The sequence below is a fragment of the Anser cygnoides genome, chromosome 2 (assembly GCF_040182565.1).
Source record: "Anser cygnoides isolate HZ-2024a breed goose chromosome 2, Taihu_goose_T2T_genome, whole genome shotgun sequence".
Classification (NCBI taxonomy): domain Eukaryota; kingdom Metazoa; phylum Chordata; class Aves; order Anseriformes; family Anatidae; genus Anser; species Anser cygnoides.
Window position 1 is genome coordinate 153,007,653 of NC_089874.1, and position 15,467 is coordinate 153,023,119.

Genomic DNA, 15,467 nt, shown 5'->3' on the forward strand with positions numbered 1-15,467 from the left:
ATAAACAACAACAACAAAAAATTCTGATAGCAGCAGTCTTCTCTCTGGCCATACTGAAATGATGTAGTCTTTAACCTGGCAGTGACAGGGACACCTCTGGGCACGCAAGGGGTACAGGATATGAAGCACGGCCATGAGGGCAACTAGAAGTAAGGTCCACCTGGCTGCTGCTCTGCTGATCATGGACCTCTTATTCTGTGCCTCATTTCTGTACTCCTGCAATACAAATAGATGGTGATTTATCAACAAAAGATCTGTCAAATGTTGAACCCTCCCCATAGGCAATGTTTTACTTCAGCCTCAGTAACCTTAAAATTATTGCTGTGAAATACATGGCCCAGGAATACCTGTGCCTTCAATTACATTTGTGTGTAGTGCCTGAGCTGAATTCTGCATTCAACCAGTAATAGAAATCACTACTTATTCATGTATCACTTCTTACACACGAACAAATTTCTGATGCAAGAGTAAAGTGAAAAGAAAGATATCCTTGAAGACAAATTCAACAGTTCAGAGCTTGCCTTTCTAAAAGTAAACATAAAGCAAGGAACAGACTATTTAGGCTTAGCACAAAGGGCCAGTTTAGCTCCAAGAAGCCAGTAGTCCAACATATCTTCAGTACAACTGATAAGGAAAATGGAATTTCCATTCACGGGAAATCTCAGCATTTAAAAAATAATACACAATTTAAAGTGCTGAAAAAAAAAATAAAAGAAAAACTTCTGTATTTTTCAATCTCAAATAGTTTATTGGAAACACCACCAAAACATATGGGAGAAATAAAAACTTTTAATTTATAGCACCTGTAATGTTAATAGGTATATATTAAATGTAATATATGGTTCTATATAGTTATATGGTTATTTTAAGAGATTCTATACATATAATATAATTATATAATTATTTTAAGAGAAACATGCAAGTACAGTTAGATAACATAACTTGTAAGTATAACATGATCAGATTGGAGGAAAAGGTTTTGGAAATACAGAAGTAAAATAAGAAATTACTCTTTGCACTTGTTGTCATTTTGCAAGGTCCAATGAGTTGGTTTTTTGGAAATTAACTGTTACATTGAGAACATTTTGTTCAGCTCTGTACTTGAAACCTTCCTTTCTTGGCTGGCAACTTTTTCCTAGAAGCACCAAATCCCTTTTGCTTGGTTTCTCTGTGCAGATAAGCCTCTGGATAAACATTAACTAATTCATTTTTGGCCTAATTCTTGTTCTGTCACAAGTGTTGAAAAGTCAAAGGACGATTTTTTTCCTTCAGCATAATGAAAGTAGCTGGATATCATTAACCTGGACAGGAGTGTCAAACCCAACTTCTAGTACCCCAGAGGAAGTTCACTGCCAGTGTGTTGTGCTAAGCTGACTAGAGGAATTCTGTGCAGCTACACTGATCTAACAATATTAGCCAGTTTAATCTTTTCCAATAGCTGCCTATAAGCATCAACAGAAAAGGGGAGAAGTCAATTTGGATGTACAGGGAGAAAGAGAACTCAAATGAAATCTGTGGCCATTGAAAAAGGTTGTCCTTTGGTTACCTGAAACAAACATTCAAACCTCTGCACTTACAAGGGTTACGCTGTTTGATAAAGACATGCAGAAGCTTCACTAAAACCAGATTATTCTTTCTTCTAGTTTAACAATGAATAAAAATGCTACACAAGCATATGCACATGTTGCATCTCACGCGTCTTGGAAATATGTGGCTAACAGGCCACACAGAGGCTATGGCGTTAGGGGAGGGGGATTGATTCCTCCCAACTCTCTCTCTCTCTTTGTTTTGTTTTGCTTTGTTTTGTTTTGTTTTTCTCATTGTGATCATGGTTACAGAAGGACTAGATGGGGAGAAGTGACTGAAAAAAGGGCAAAGTAGAAGATTTATTTTTTTTATTGCCCACTTTATTGCTCACCTTTATTACCCACAAGCTCACTTTCTTTTCACCTTCAGTTGATTTCATCCGGATTTAAAATGTCTCCCTTTAAAAGTTTTCCACAGAAAAATAGGCAGGATAGCTTTAAAATGAAGTTGAATGGATGCAAGTGATGGTCTGCGGGATACTTCTCTCCTGCCGATGGTTGGAGTACAGACTTAGTACTATCTGGTGTTAGCCCAGAGACTTGCTCAGTGCACTGCCACTTCCATAACCGATACAGAGTGTCTGTAGAAATGGAAAAGATGGACAGTCCTTAAATGAACAGGCACAATTTTGCAAGTCATATAAGATGACCTGAAAAATCCTTGTTAGAGAAGAAAGACACAACATTGCCTTTTATGACAACACGGCCAAGCCCCAAATAGCCTTAGAAGAGACCATAAACTACTGTTAAATAGTATGGAAGAACTGACATCTACTTTATTAGAAACGTTTAGAGTCAGGTTTGGTAATGGAACTGTGCTCTCATCATTATGGAGGCTCATAATGTTCTAACACACTTCCTAAACCTGGAAAAGATCAATTGTTATGCCCTTCATATAGTCTTTTTTTCATTTAATAAGCACAGATGCTAAAATCTTGGTCCAGGTAATGGTAGATAGATTAACTAAATTACTCCCACACCTAGCAGCTTTTAGACCAAGTGGGGTTTGTATGTGGGAGCTGAGCTGAGGAAACTATTTAACCTTCTATATTACTTCAAGCATTAGAGAAAGCAAGATTTAACAGGGCAAAAGGAGAGCAAAAAATAACCTCATTTAGTTATGTGCAATGGCTTCCCTCACCATAACAATAAAACAACAACAAAAACTTTGTAGGAAGATTGAATTAAAACTCTTTAAAAAAAAAAAAAAACTCTTTACATCTCCTTACTAGGTAATGCTTAAAGGTTACAAATCATTCTCATTCAATGCAAACTGGGAAAATGAGGCAAAATTGTTGCTCAGCCCTGTAGAGTTGGATGGCTGATAATTTTTGGAACAGCTCCATGAGTAGAGTGTAGCATCGAAAACAAAACCAGTATCATGAAGTTGCAAAAGGATTTTGATGCCCTTTGGGTTTGTGTTCCTGAGAAAACCATGTCAGAATTGTGAAGGCAGACTGACTGTAGGACCCAAAACATCCTTCTGTATACCTTAAGAGATTCTTTAAAAATGGGGAAGGGAAAAATTCAGGACCCAGTATTATTAAGTGTAGTATCTATGAACTCAAGATCAATGTCTTAAATGAGTATAATCCTGTAAGATACATGCTGAGACAGTACCTGTTCCAATGACTTCACGTTCTAACTAGAAAAGATGGTTATTAGAAAGGGAGCAAACAATGGAGAAACTTAGTTGTCCAAGACCCTCAGCCTACTGTCATCAAAGCTGAAGTTAATACCCAAGTTATAAGTCCCAAGCCAAGTCTGCAATAATACCTAGTTACACACAAGTTCATGCCCATGTTCTGGGCATCACTGGGACATCACTAGATCATCTATTTGTTTTCTTCCAAATAGGCAGACCTGTCACAACTAGTTTTTACAGCTATGCACAGTCACTGCAGGGTGCAAGCAAGGTTCTTGAGAGTAGTGGTGGATACACCAGAGGGTTGTGCTATTGTTCAGAGGGACTCAAGAATGGAAGAAATGGGCTGACAAAAACCTCATTAAGGAGACATGCAAAGCCCTTCACCTGGGAAGGAACAGCCCCAGGCTTCAGTACATTCTGGAGGCCATCCAAATGGAAGGCAAACTGACAGAAAAAGAGCTGGGGGTCCTGGTGGACACCAAGTTAAACATGAATCAGCAACATGCCTTTCCCACAGAGTAGACCAACAGACTTCTTGGCTGCATTAGGCATATCCTTTCTTTGAGGAGTGGTGATCCTTCCCCTCTCCTCAGCAGTGGTGAAGTCATACCTGGAATACTGTGTCCAGATCTGGGCTCTCCAGTATATCAAAGGTATGAAAATACTGGAGAGATTCCAATGAAGGGCCTTGAAAATGATCAAGGGACAGGAGCATCTCTCCTATGAGAAAAGGCTGAGAGAACGGGGACTGTTGTCTGGAGAAGAGGAGGCTCAGAGGGGATCTTATCAATGTCTATAAATACCTGGAGGGAGGGTGCAAAGAAGACAGAGCCAGACTATTTTTAGTGGTTCCGAGTGCCAGGACAAGAGAAGACAGGAGGTTCCATCTGAAGACCAGGAAGCACTTCTGTACTTTGTGGATGACTGACCATTGGCACAGGTTACCCAGTGAGGTTGTGGAGTCTGCATCCCTGGAGATCTTCAAAAGCCTCCTGGACCTGGGCCTGGACACCCTTGCTCTGGGTGTCCCAGTTTGAGCAAAGGGTTGGCCCAGGTGGCCTCCACAGGTCCCTTCCAACCTCAACCATCCTGTGATTCTATATCATCCAGCACAATCCCACTGTTCTATTTTCAAGTCTTTCTGCATAATTCTTTCTTTCCTTACAGTCCAAAAGGTGGATTGCTCCATTTAGGCTGTTCTCTGACCCATTGTCTCCCAATGCATTTCATGTATCTATTCAGCATTTCTTCTTTTAATATGCATTCAACAAAACTGCTTAGAAGAAAAACAGTAATTAAAAAGAATGTATGGCCTGCACTTTAATTCCCTGTGGTAACATTTCCCAATGATTTGTCAAATCAGGTCTTTGCTATGTTGCATGAAACAAACACTTGGTTTTAGTCAACGAGCAAGAAACAAAGGTTTGAGCTGAACAAAATTAACTCTGGGTGTAAATGACAGAATTAACAGGTAAAGTAACAGGCAGCATTTGAATTACCCCAGCATCTCATGACATCTAAAATGAGCAGGGCACAGCAGCTGGTAGAGAGTGGGTTGTGGAAAGCATTATGTTCCCGTCCTGAATCAGCCTCCAGTAGTGAAAAGACATCATGCTCTGGAAGTGTTTATTGAAGTAGCATCAGGAAAGTGGACAAGGGTTGGCTACACTTGCTGAACACCCAAAGCATTTTCTTCCCATCTGTCAAAGTACTGCTAGGGCCACACAGTAGAGCAAGACCTGTGGGCAGATACACAGAGCTGATACAACACCATAGCATCGGTCAGGTAGTCCCTAGGGGTGTTTCTTCCTGGCATGCAAAAGCAGTCAGCTCAACACTAAAGCTCATCACTGTAGGTGGTAATTGTTCTGAACAAGCCAGATATTCTACTGCCCAGAGCAGATAGAAACATCCTGTCTGTACACAGGTTTGTCTCCCCTTATCTGTAGTCTGTGATTAGGCACAATCCTGCAAGTTGCTGAGCAATGCAACCAGACACTCAATTCGCTCAGTCCCTGATGAAGTCAAATGCAGTTGAGGGGGCTCAACAATTTTTAGGAGTGCAGGAGAAGCACTGTACAGGAGACAGCTCACAATGCAGCAAACATTCATAGACATTGACTGTGTAGTCCACATAAAAGTGAACAGCTTAAATAAGGCATGGAAAAAAAACAGGTATAAAATCCAGGATTATATGTCCCATCTTTTATCCTTCCAGTCTCCTCAGTCTCCACTAAAATTATCCCATCCAGTTCAGGAGGAAATCAGTTTAAGTGAAACTTTAATACAGAGGAATTCTGCTTATAAATATTATTTGTCTGAAACAATAAGGTGTCTTGGATAACAATTGCTATATTGTTCATTAATAAAGCTTTATGGGAAATACTTCTGAAGAAGAAAAGCTATTGAGACTAGTAACCCACAAAAGAATCGTTTTATTTGTAAAACACGGCTTAAACTTTCAAAAGAAAATACTGTTATACAAAAATCTGAAGGAAATGGAATTGAAGACCTGATCTCACATTAAATTGATAGGAATTGGCAGAATAAGCTAGGAAATTGATGTATTACTTTTGTTTCAAAAAAAAAATCTAATAAAACAACTCATATGGAGGAGAGAGGAAAGAACATTCAGTGAAATGAGTGATTATACAGTTGTTTTCCTGAAATGTCAATTAATACAATTAAAGTTTTCACCAAATGTTTAATTTTTACATAGAAAGTGGAAAAGTTTCAAAAATGTTTGATTTTTATTAAATTCAGTTAGAACTGAAGAGGAATTATTTGTAACTGTTTTACATCTCAAAATAGATTTCAAAATGTTTAGTGATAATGATTTGAGAAAACAAATTGATAAAAGTAGAAATTCAAGTGAATGTTTAAACCAAAGATTACTTTTCACTTTAATATTTTTCTTAAAACTTGAGTGACAAAACAAAAGAACAGGTAGCAAAAAATAATAAATAGATAAATAAATAAATAATAAAATAATAAAATAGAAAGAGAAAGAAAGAAATAGCAGCAGTTAATGAAAAATGAAAATTTTGGGCTCTACATACAAATGCTTTGGTTTTGTTCTGTTTGAAAGATATGTACAGCCCAAACAATGCAGAATTAGTGTCTGGAAAATGTTAATGGCAGAGGCAGGCAGATCTCATGCCTTTGGTGTGCTGTATGCCCAGCTGGGAATCTAACCCTTAGCACTGTTAAACCTCTCACCTGCATCTAGGACAGAGAGCAATTACAAATGAAACAAACTCCAGAGTAGTTTGCTCTGTGTGCTTAGACTGCAAAACCCCAACTGGGAGCACATCTGGCAAGGATTTGTGAGAAACGTCAACTCCATTTGCCCTTTGTGGATGCACCTACGTGGGCAGCATAGTATGGATTTGAGCCTAATCTCAAGTTATGACTCTTCTCCTGCTGTGTTTACATGTAGGCACATGCTCCATGTGGATGCAAGCCAAGGTCTAGGGTTCATTAGAGCAAGAGCCAAGAGAAAGAGCCCAGTGAACTGAGCGGAGTGGTCAGCAGTGCACTAGCAGACAGTCTCCTCAGCTCTTCTGAAGTGCCACAGTGAAGGCTCTAAGCCTGAGCTGGAGCGTCAGAAGCAGTTGGTGGGGAGAGTGGCCTGGAGTGAATTTCGCCTTTGTAGTGGATGCACTGTTTTCCCTTTCTTATACTGTAAAATAAGTGTGGTCTTGTTATAATCCTCCTCTGCTCAGCACTGATGAGACCACACCTGGAATACTGTGTCCCAGTGTGGAGGTCCCCCACCTCCACCAAGTTTAAGAGATGTGTGCAAAGTCTGGAGATGATCCAGCAGAGAGGTGCCAAAAATGTTCAGGTGCTAGAGGACATAACAGACAGTAGGTTGAGAGAACTGGGCTTGTTTTATCTGATGAAGAGGAGGCCACAGAGTCAATAGTCATATCACGAGCAAGTACCCAGAGATGCTGAAAAATCACCATCCTTGGGGATTTCATGGCTTGCCTAGACAAAGCCACAGCTGACAGTGAGCGTTGGCAATGAGTCCTCCTTGGAGACGGAGTCTGGTCCCAATTAGCTCCAATCAGTTTCTCTGTGATTCAGTGAAACCTATGGTAACTTCTATTCATTTCATTCTGTAATATTCACTAATAAAGAAAACCTACTGATTGCTGACTTTACATTGCTGTTTATAGAAAATGTAATTGCTATATTTGTTTAGCTTTCTTTTCTCTAATGATAATTTAAGCCATTTATTTTGCTGCTCTCGTACTTCCAGCTCAATTGATAAGTGTTCATGACTTTATATTTAGCAAAGGCTGTGGATGTATTAACAGCCTCATCCAACTGGCGTGGTTATCTTTCACATGAGGCAGCACATCGTGGTCCTGATGACTCATTGTCATTGAAGTTATTCCTATCCAAATCACTTACGCCATTTCACATGGTTATTGTATGTGCTTTTATCTCTTCCCATAAGCTGTCATGCATAGCTATTACCTTACCTTCATAATTACGAATTATACATAGTGGCCCCCATTTGAACAGAAATCTCATTAGCAGGAAGCAAGTCAGGGTATGGAAACATAAAGTGGGAGAAGAAATAGAAAGGCAAAAACTAGAACCATTTATATTCCTGTCTGCAGATACTTCCAAATGCTTGCTGATTCCCAGTAGACACCTCCCTCTCCACAAGACCATGTAGCCACTGATGATGCTGATGTAAAGTAACTGCTATATTTCCCTCCATAAGCTGTCTGTCCATCAGCAGAGGACAACTTTTTGTTGAGAGACTGTTACATACATAAAAGAGTTTGGATTCTCTGGGAGGCAAAGAGTAAAATTCATTATAAAGTTTGAGGCATTGACTTGAGTGTAGAAACACTTATTAGTGTCCTGATTCAGATCTAAAGAATCTCTCCAACAAAGGAGGCTCTTCTGCTAGTGAAGCACAATTTAAGACTCATAGCTTGTATACACAGGGAAAATTACCAGCTTAATTATGCCAGTATAATTATACTAACTTAGCTGTGCCAGTAAAATTCTCCCTCTATGGACATCGCTGTTCCATTATAAAAATACTTCTTTTCTATAGAGATCATCTCAACGTAATTTAAATCAGGACATTTATCTTGAGGTAAGAAGGGAATGGGAAGTTTAACTGGTAGCATATAGTGGGACAACTATACTAGTATAGTTGGCCATTTCCATGTAGGCAAGCTTTCAGTTGTTCACAGGAGTGTGAGATTGTGTCTTCTTGATGAGAGCTCTGGGCTTAAATGTTTTCACATTGCTTCATCTACTGAGGTCAGAATAAATAATTATAAAAGAGAATCAGCTCAGTAATAGGATCTGATAAGCATATATCTCTGCTCAGCGAATTGCTGTGCTTGCCTCATTAGGATTAACCACCCCGCAGACAAAGAAGCCAAATCACAGCTTCTAAGGATGCAGAGCCAGATGGAAGTTCCTATTCAAAAAATGTCTCAGGAGATGTCTTAGCATCTGTCATTGGTGAACATTATGGGTAAAACCTTAAGAACCACCCCTAAAAAGGGGCAAACAAAAGAGCTGGTAGAGTATCTGTGAGTGTCTCACAAAGAATTTGAGTTCTTATTTTTTAGCTGAGATATTGCATTTCTAATGTGTGTTATACAGCCCTAGCCCGATGAAAATCCCTTTACATGGATCTTCATGAGAAAAAAACCTTCAGAGTCTTAACATTAAAGCTTTGTTGGTCAACTCTGCCCTGTGGTTAGTCACAGAGACTCACAGCTCTTTAAGAACAATCATGTTACGAATTTTATTAGTAACTGAGAATCACTCCTACAATGTGTGAAAGAAAGAAGCAGGAAAGACAATGTACCACTGGGTTTTCCCCCACAGCTTTTACAGAAAACACTCCATTAAAATATTTAAGCACTCAGAGCATCCTTCCACTATCTCCTGATTTTTGCACTACCCTAACTGGAACAATTTTGGGCAGAGACTTGTGGAAAATATCAGCTCCATTTGCCTTCTGTGGGTGCACCTATGCAGGCAACATAGTGTGGATTTGAACCTAAGCTCCTGTTCTGGCTCCTCTGCTAGGCTCTGGTGTAGACTTAAGCCAAGGTCTAGAGTGCAGTAGAGAGAGAGAGAAGAGGTAGAGTCCAGTGGACTGAGCAGGGTGGTCAGTAGTGCACCAGGAGACACCTTTGCCTCATCTTTTCTGAAGTGCCACAGTGAGAGCTCTGAGCCTGGCCTTCAGCAGCACTAACACCCAGAAAAGCAGCAAGGAAAGGAGCAGACTACAGGACTAACCATGTGCAACCCCCCTTGTGGGTTAACTTTTTGTGTAAAACATTTTCTTTTCACTTCTCTCAGCCTGTGAGAAGCGAAAGAAAATGAAAACCAAGACACTAAATGTGCTACCAAAAACTGCTTTCAACCGTTGTGTGTGTTTGGTGACCAAACAGTATGTTTGATGGACCTTGGTCAAAGGCCTTGCCTGAATAGGAAACACACAAACTGACCTGGTCTGAATGTAAGAAAATGGTATCGTACTTTCATCAGCATTAGCAACGTGGGTCCTGATCCCCAGAAGTGACTATATGCTTCCCAGAAGATGCCCACAGAGAGCACCTCAACTCTCAGGACATGATGAATTCCTCCTGAGATGAGGCATCCCATCTCCCTTTTAGTAATTCATGCTCCAAGACTCCTTCATTCAGGATTGCTCAGCCACTAGATGTCTCTATGTACTACAGGGCAAAGCAGAGAAGATGAACTTCAGACCAAATCCAAAGGAATCATAGGATCATAGAATCATAGAATATCCCGAGTTGGAAGGGACCCATAAGGATCATCAAGTCCAACTCCTGGCACCACACAGGTCTACCCAAAAATTCAGACCAAGTGACTAAGTGCACAGTCCAAACGCTTCTTAAACTCTGACAGGCTTGGTGCAGTGACTACGTCCCTGGGGAGCCTGTTCCAGTGTGCGACCACCCTCTCGGTGAAGAACCTCTTCCTGATGTCCAGCCTAAACTTCCCCTGCCTCAGCTTAATGCCATTCCCATGGGTCCTATCCCTGGTCACTAAAGAGAACAGATCAGCGCCTGCCCCTCCACTCCCCCTCGCAAGGAAGTTGTAGACCGCGATGAGGTCTCCCCTCAGCCTCCTCTTCTCCAGGCTGAACAGGCCCAGTGACCTCAGCCGCTCCTCATACATCTTCTACTCTAGGCCCTTCACCATCTTCGTTGCCCTCCTCTGGACACTCTCCAACAGTTTCATGTCCTTTTTGCACTGTGGTGCCCAGAACTGCACACAGTACTCGAGGTGAGGCCGGACCAGCGCAGAGTAGAGCAGGACAATCACCTCCCTCGACCGACTAGCAATCCCATGCTTGATGCATCCCAGGATACGGTTGGCCCTCCTGGCTGCCAGGGCACACTGCTGGCTCATATTCAACTTGCTGTCAGCCACAACCCCCAGATCCCTCTCTGTGGGGCTGCTCCCTGGAAAAAGGGGCTCCCCAGGAAAAGCTGAAGAGAAAGCAGCATGGGTGGCTTACTATTCGTGTCTTGTACCTCTGGCTGGATGATGTAGAAAAGGAATGATTTTCACTTGCTGACAGACTGCATGGTTGTGAGCATTCTTCAAGGAACGTGCTCCTTGCATGTCCTAGCTTGAATTATTGAGCTGGAACTTGGGAATATCCACAGGAAAAAGAAAGAAAAAAAAATCTTTTACTTTTCAACCTCTCAAGAGGCAGATGTGTATTTCAGTTTCTCCAGAAGAAGCTTCTCTAAACTAGTCAGCCTGAGCCACAGAGGAAGGAAAGTTTGGAAAGTTTACAGCAAAGGGTGTTACTTATTCATTGCAGTGGGCAGATCATAAAAGGACAGCAAGTTTTCCCCAAATCCTATCCCTGTGTTAGTTCTGCCATTTATTCCCACATACACTGTTATTTTCTGATAATATTCTTGTGTTTAGGGCCTGTGTTTAGCTTATCAGCACTTGGGGGTGTGTAAGGTCAAGAGACATAAAAATAGGTTGTGCAAACCTGACAGGGTCTGCAACAAATACCAGTCTCTGACCTGACTGCAGATGTAGAAATCATTAGATGAGGAATACGTTTGAGTGACTGCAGGGATGTTTTATTTTTTGCCTGACAAACAACCTCTTTGGTTTGTGAGAGCTGGGCCACGCAAATGTTGGGGACAATGTATACAAACACACAGATTTAGGGTGAAAAAATACAAATGTTATACTATGGACCTAATTCCACAAGTTGCTGACACCAGAGCTATGCTGGCAAGCTGTGTACGTCAGCATGGAAATAGTCTTTCAATGGACTTAATTTCTAGAAGACAAGAGCAAGACAGATGTGTCAGACTAGGAACCCCTGGAAGGAAATCTACATAAATCATACTATTGACAATCTTACCCGGACACCTCATTCCCTTTTTACTTTCCTAATCATAGTTTGCTTGTAAATAATTAAGGCAGCACACAATAGACCTGCTCTGCAAGCAATGATGCATTGTATCTGAAAGGAAAAGTTCTCCAGTAGTATTAGGACCACCACACTAGTTCATAGAAAGCTCTACAGGTATCAGTGAGGAGTTTAAAGTGTCAAATGAAAAGCTGGTACATTAAAGGAGATTTCCAATAGTATATCTTATTACTCATCACTGACTCAGCTTGATAAAGTAAAGTCAATAGGAAAAGTTGCCAGCATTCTTTTATGTTGTAATTATTAAAGAGCAACCGCCAGTGTTCCCACACTTTTAATTTTTTCAAAATTATTGCTCTTTGCCCTTTACCACATCTGTGTTTGCATAACCAAATGGTGTACAGCTTGTCAACACCTCTTTATGCCTTACCTTCCTCCCTCCAGGGTTTTGTTTATGTGTCATCAGTACAAATCCACTTCTAAGGTGCAGAACATCCTTTTTCACAGTACACAAAAGGGATCAATAATTACCATATTAATTCTCAAGCATAAGCTCTGAAGGGATGAAAAAGGCCTTTATAATCAAATCCAATTTTAGGAAAAACATCTCAGCTAATTGCCTCACACCCTGGACTGCGGGGGTTCCTTTCTGGTTATGTTTGGTGTCAAGCAAAACCATCCAGTATGTAGGCAAGAGTGAAGAAGGCACCCAGCGATATCCTCTGGCCAGGGTCACTGCAAGTCCAACACCAGTTCCCTCACCCCCGTTAACACATTTGGGTGCCTAGAGCCATGTTCTGTTACCTCCCATGAACCCAGGTCCCCGTGCTTCATTTCTCATTGTTGTTTCCCAGCAAATTCCTGTTCTGCACCTTGCTTACATCTGATGAATTATGATGAACCCTTACAGAGTGGGTGCTAGGGATTGCAATGAATGTAGACCAGCTGTGAAAATAATCTCTCAGTCCACGATGATGACCTGGACAAGTATTCAGGGCTGTGTGATATTGGAGGAAGTGATAATCTAGTCAACTTCTACTGTTTAGAGTTCCTGAGGCACTTCAACCTCTGCTCCTGTGAGTGTTCAGGTGCAGTCAGGTTTGCTCTGGTAGGCATCTAAATTGTTGTAATTCAGAGACAGACAATGAGGCTCTGACACTACCTCAGAGAGGCCAGATTTATTAGATGTGCTCAGACTATGCCTAATACTGACAGCATCAAAACAACACTTACTGTTCTGACTCCTACCTACATGAGGACATTTAAAGACCAGACGCTGGTGCCTGTCCAGACATATACCTTTGCCTACTGTTTCCCAGAAATTAGCCAGTTGTCCACTTGGTGCCTTGCAGAAATGAATCACATCTATAAATGCTCAGTAAAGTCACTGTATTGTGAACAAAGAGCAATATACTACTCTTTCAGGGATCTAAATTGTCCACTGTTTATATGGGGAAACCCATGTGCCCAGCTTAGGTGCCATCAATCACCCTGATGGATTAGGTACCTGCTGACTTCAACTTTGTGTTACTTATATTTGATGTCTGTGGTAAAGTAGTTTGAATATAGATTTTATCCCTTAATTCAAATCATAGTAGCTTGTTCAAGCACTGGAACTTCTGCATTTAGTCCTTGGCAAATAAATACATGGAAGTTGAGATGGTTTCTTTGAACCTCAGATTCTGGATTACCTTTTAGGGAAAATTTTTCTTGACAGCTCAAGTAAATCTATTGTTCAGCAGTACTACCTACATCAACAGCAAAAAACATTTGCTGGTCTTCATTTGTAAATGCTATTCCACCTCTTCTCTGAATTTCCTTTTTGATGTTCCATAGGGTATTTGCATAAAATTGAGGAACTAAGCCAAATACTTCCATTACCACTTCAAAGCTGCTGACCACCATGAAGCTGGACTGGAGTAAATAAGGGGAGAATCTGATGCAATAGGGTAGTTCAGTATAATTATATATCCATTGTCCAATACCATCAGAAGCTAACTTGCTTCAGTTGTGTCTGGCCAAGCCCAAGGTAAGCTTGGATTCAGCACCATACTAACACTGTTAGGCATCTTCTGGATCACAGCTGATTCATGCCCTACTGGCTAGAAGCATGACCAGAACTTGCTTTCATCTGTCTGCAACAGACTTAGTAGATATTTCCTAAAGATTAAGTTTAGTCAAGATTTTTAATACAACGGAAGTCACAATTCTTTTCTTACGCATTTGCATCCAAGCTGCTGGGAATCCTGCATACTGATTGAGATGTGATATTGCAACAGGTTGTAGTCAGGCTGGGGGACAAAGTAAATGAAGGAAATAGTTACAATTCTAAAATGGTGCTTTACTTTGTAAATCAGGAGAACCCCTCTGTTCAGTAAACAGAATAAGAGAATGGCTGAAAGAGTTGTGTTTCTCCACATTCTTTGAAACAGGTTATCCTGGTTGATGTCTCAGGGATGTCACACAAACAACATCTTGAGTTTGTGAAACAGGAGAGGTTAGTTAGACTATCATTCTAGCAAATGCACGGATCACTGTTTCACATTTACACAGTAGGATATAGACTGTGTGAAGTGCTGAATACTTAAGATGTATTTCCTAGAAAAAAATAAATTGAATGTTAAATCCCTTCAGCCATCCAGCAATGACAGGATTTCACAACTGTCCCATTTTGGAAGACAGCATTCCTTTGACTGTATTATTCTTTGCCCCGAACAATTAGTAATTAATTCCACCCTGAGAGCATTGTTCAGACTGATCTTATTCTGATTCATACTATATTAATGCTCAGTTCACCACAGTATTTTAATATGCACAGTAATACTAATAATAGGTCATAGAATCATAGAACTGTAGAATCATAGAATGGATTGGGTTGGAAGGGACCTTAAACATCATCTAATTCCAACCTCCTGCCATGGGCAGGGACACCTCCCACTTGACCAGGTTGCTCAAAGCCCCATCCAGCCTGGCCTTGGACACCTCCAGGGATGGGGCATCCACAGCTTCTCTGGGCATCCTGTTCCAGTGCCTCACCACCCTCATAGACATGACATAGATAATGAACTTAGTCTTGAAATAGAACCAAGTTTGTGATGCAGACTGCACAGTAGAAGTTCAAATGCGAATAATGTGACCAAATAAGCCATCCTTGATGAAAATTAGAATCCAGGTTTTGAAATCACATACTCATGAACTGTAGGTTTGGCTGTATAGGTGTTACACATTCACATTCTGGTACAACATCTTCACTTATTTTCACTTAAATTGAGATAAGACAACTTCTGAGAATGAGCAAATGAATCAAGTCTACAAAGTTGGGTTCTAGGTAGTTTTGTTTGTTTGTTTGTTTGTTTGTTTTTGAGTTACAATAGGCATTCTTGACTCCAAAATCTTCTCATGGACTGTGAGCCTGGGAACCCATAACTGTGGTCAGCATGGCTCCACCTCCCACTTGCATCCAAGATCACTTATGATTGATCTCTGAAGCTTTGGGTTGGAGATACTTTTGGCCAATAGCTATTCACCACAGCTATGGATCAGATAAGGCTACACCTGAATGTGTCTGAATGTGTTCAAGGTGTTAAAAATAGTTAGGATAAAATCGTATCCCATGACAGTTAATAGATGTTAGCTTACTACTACCTGCTGTTTTGATGTTGGTGAAATGGCTGCTTCCAACAAATAGGACAACCTATTAATAAGAAAAATTATTTTACTTTTCCATAGCTTCTTTGTATTCTGTCCTGTTATTTCAGGACATGGTCTTGACATGCCATAGCATGATATAATTCATAGTGACACT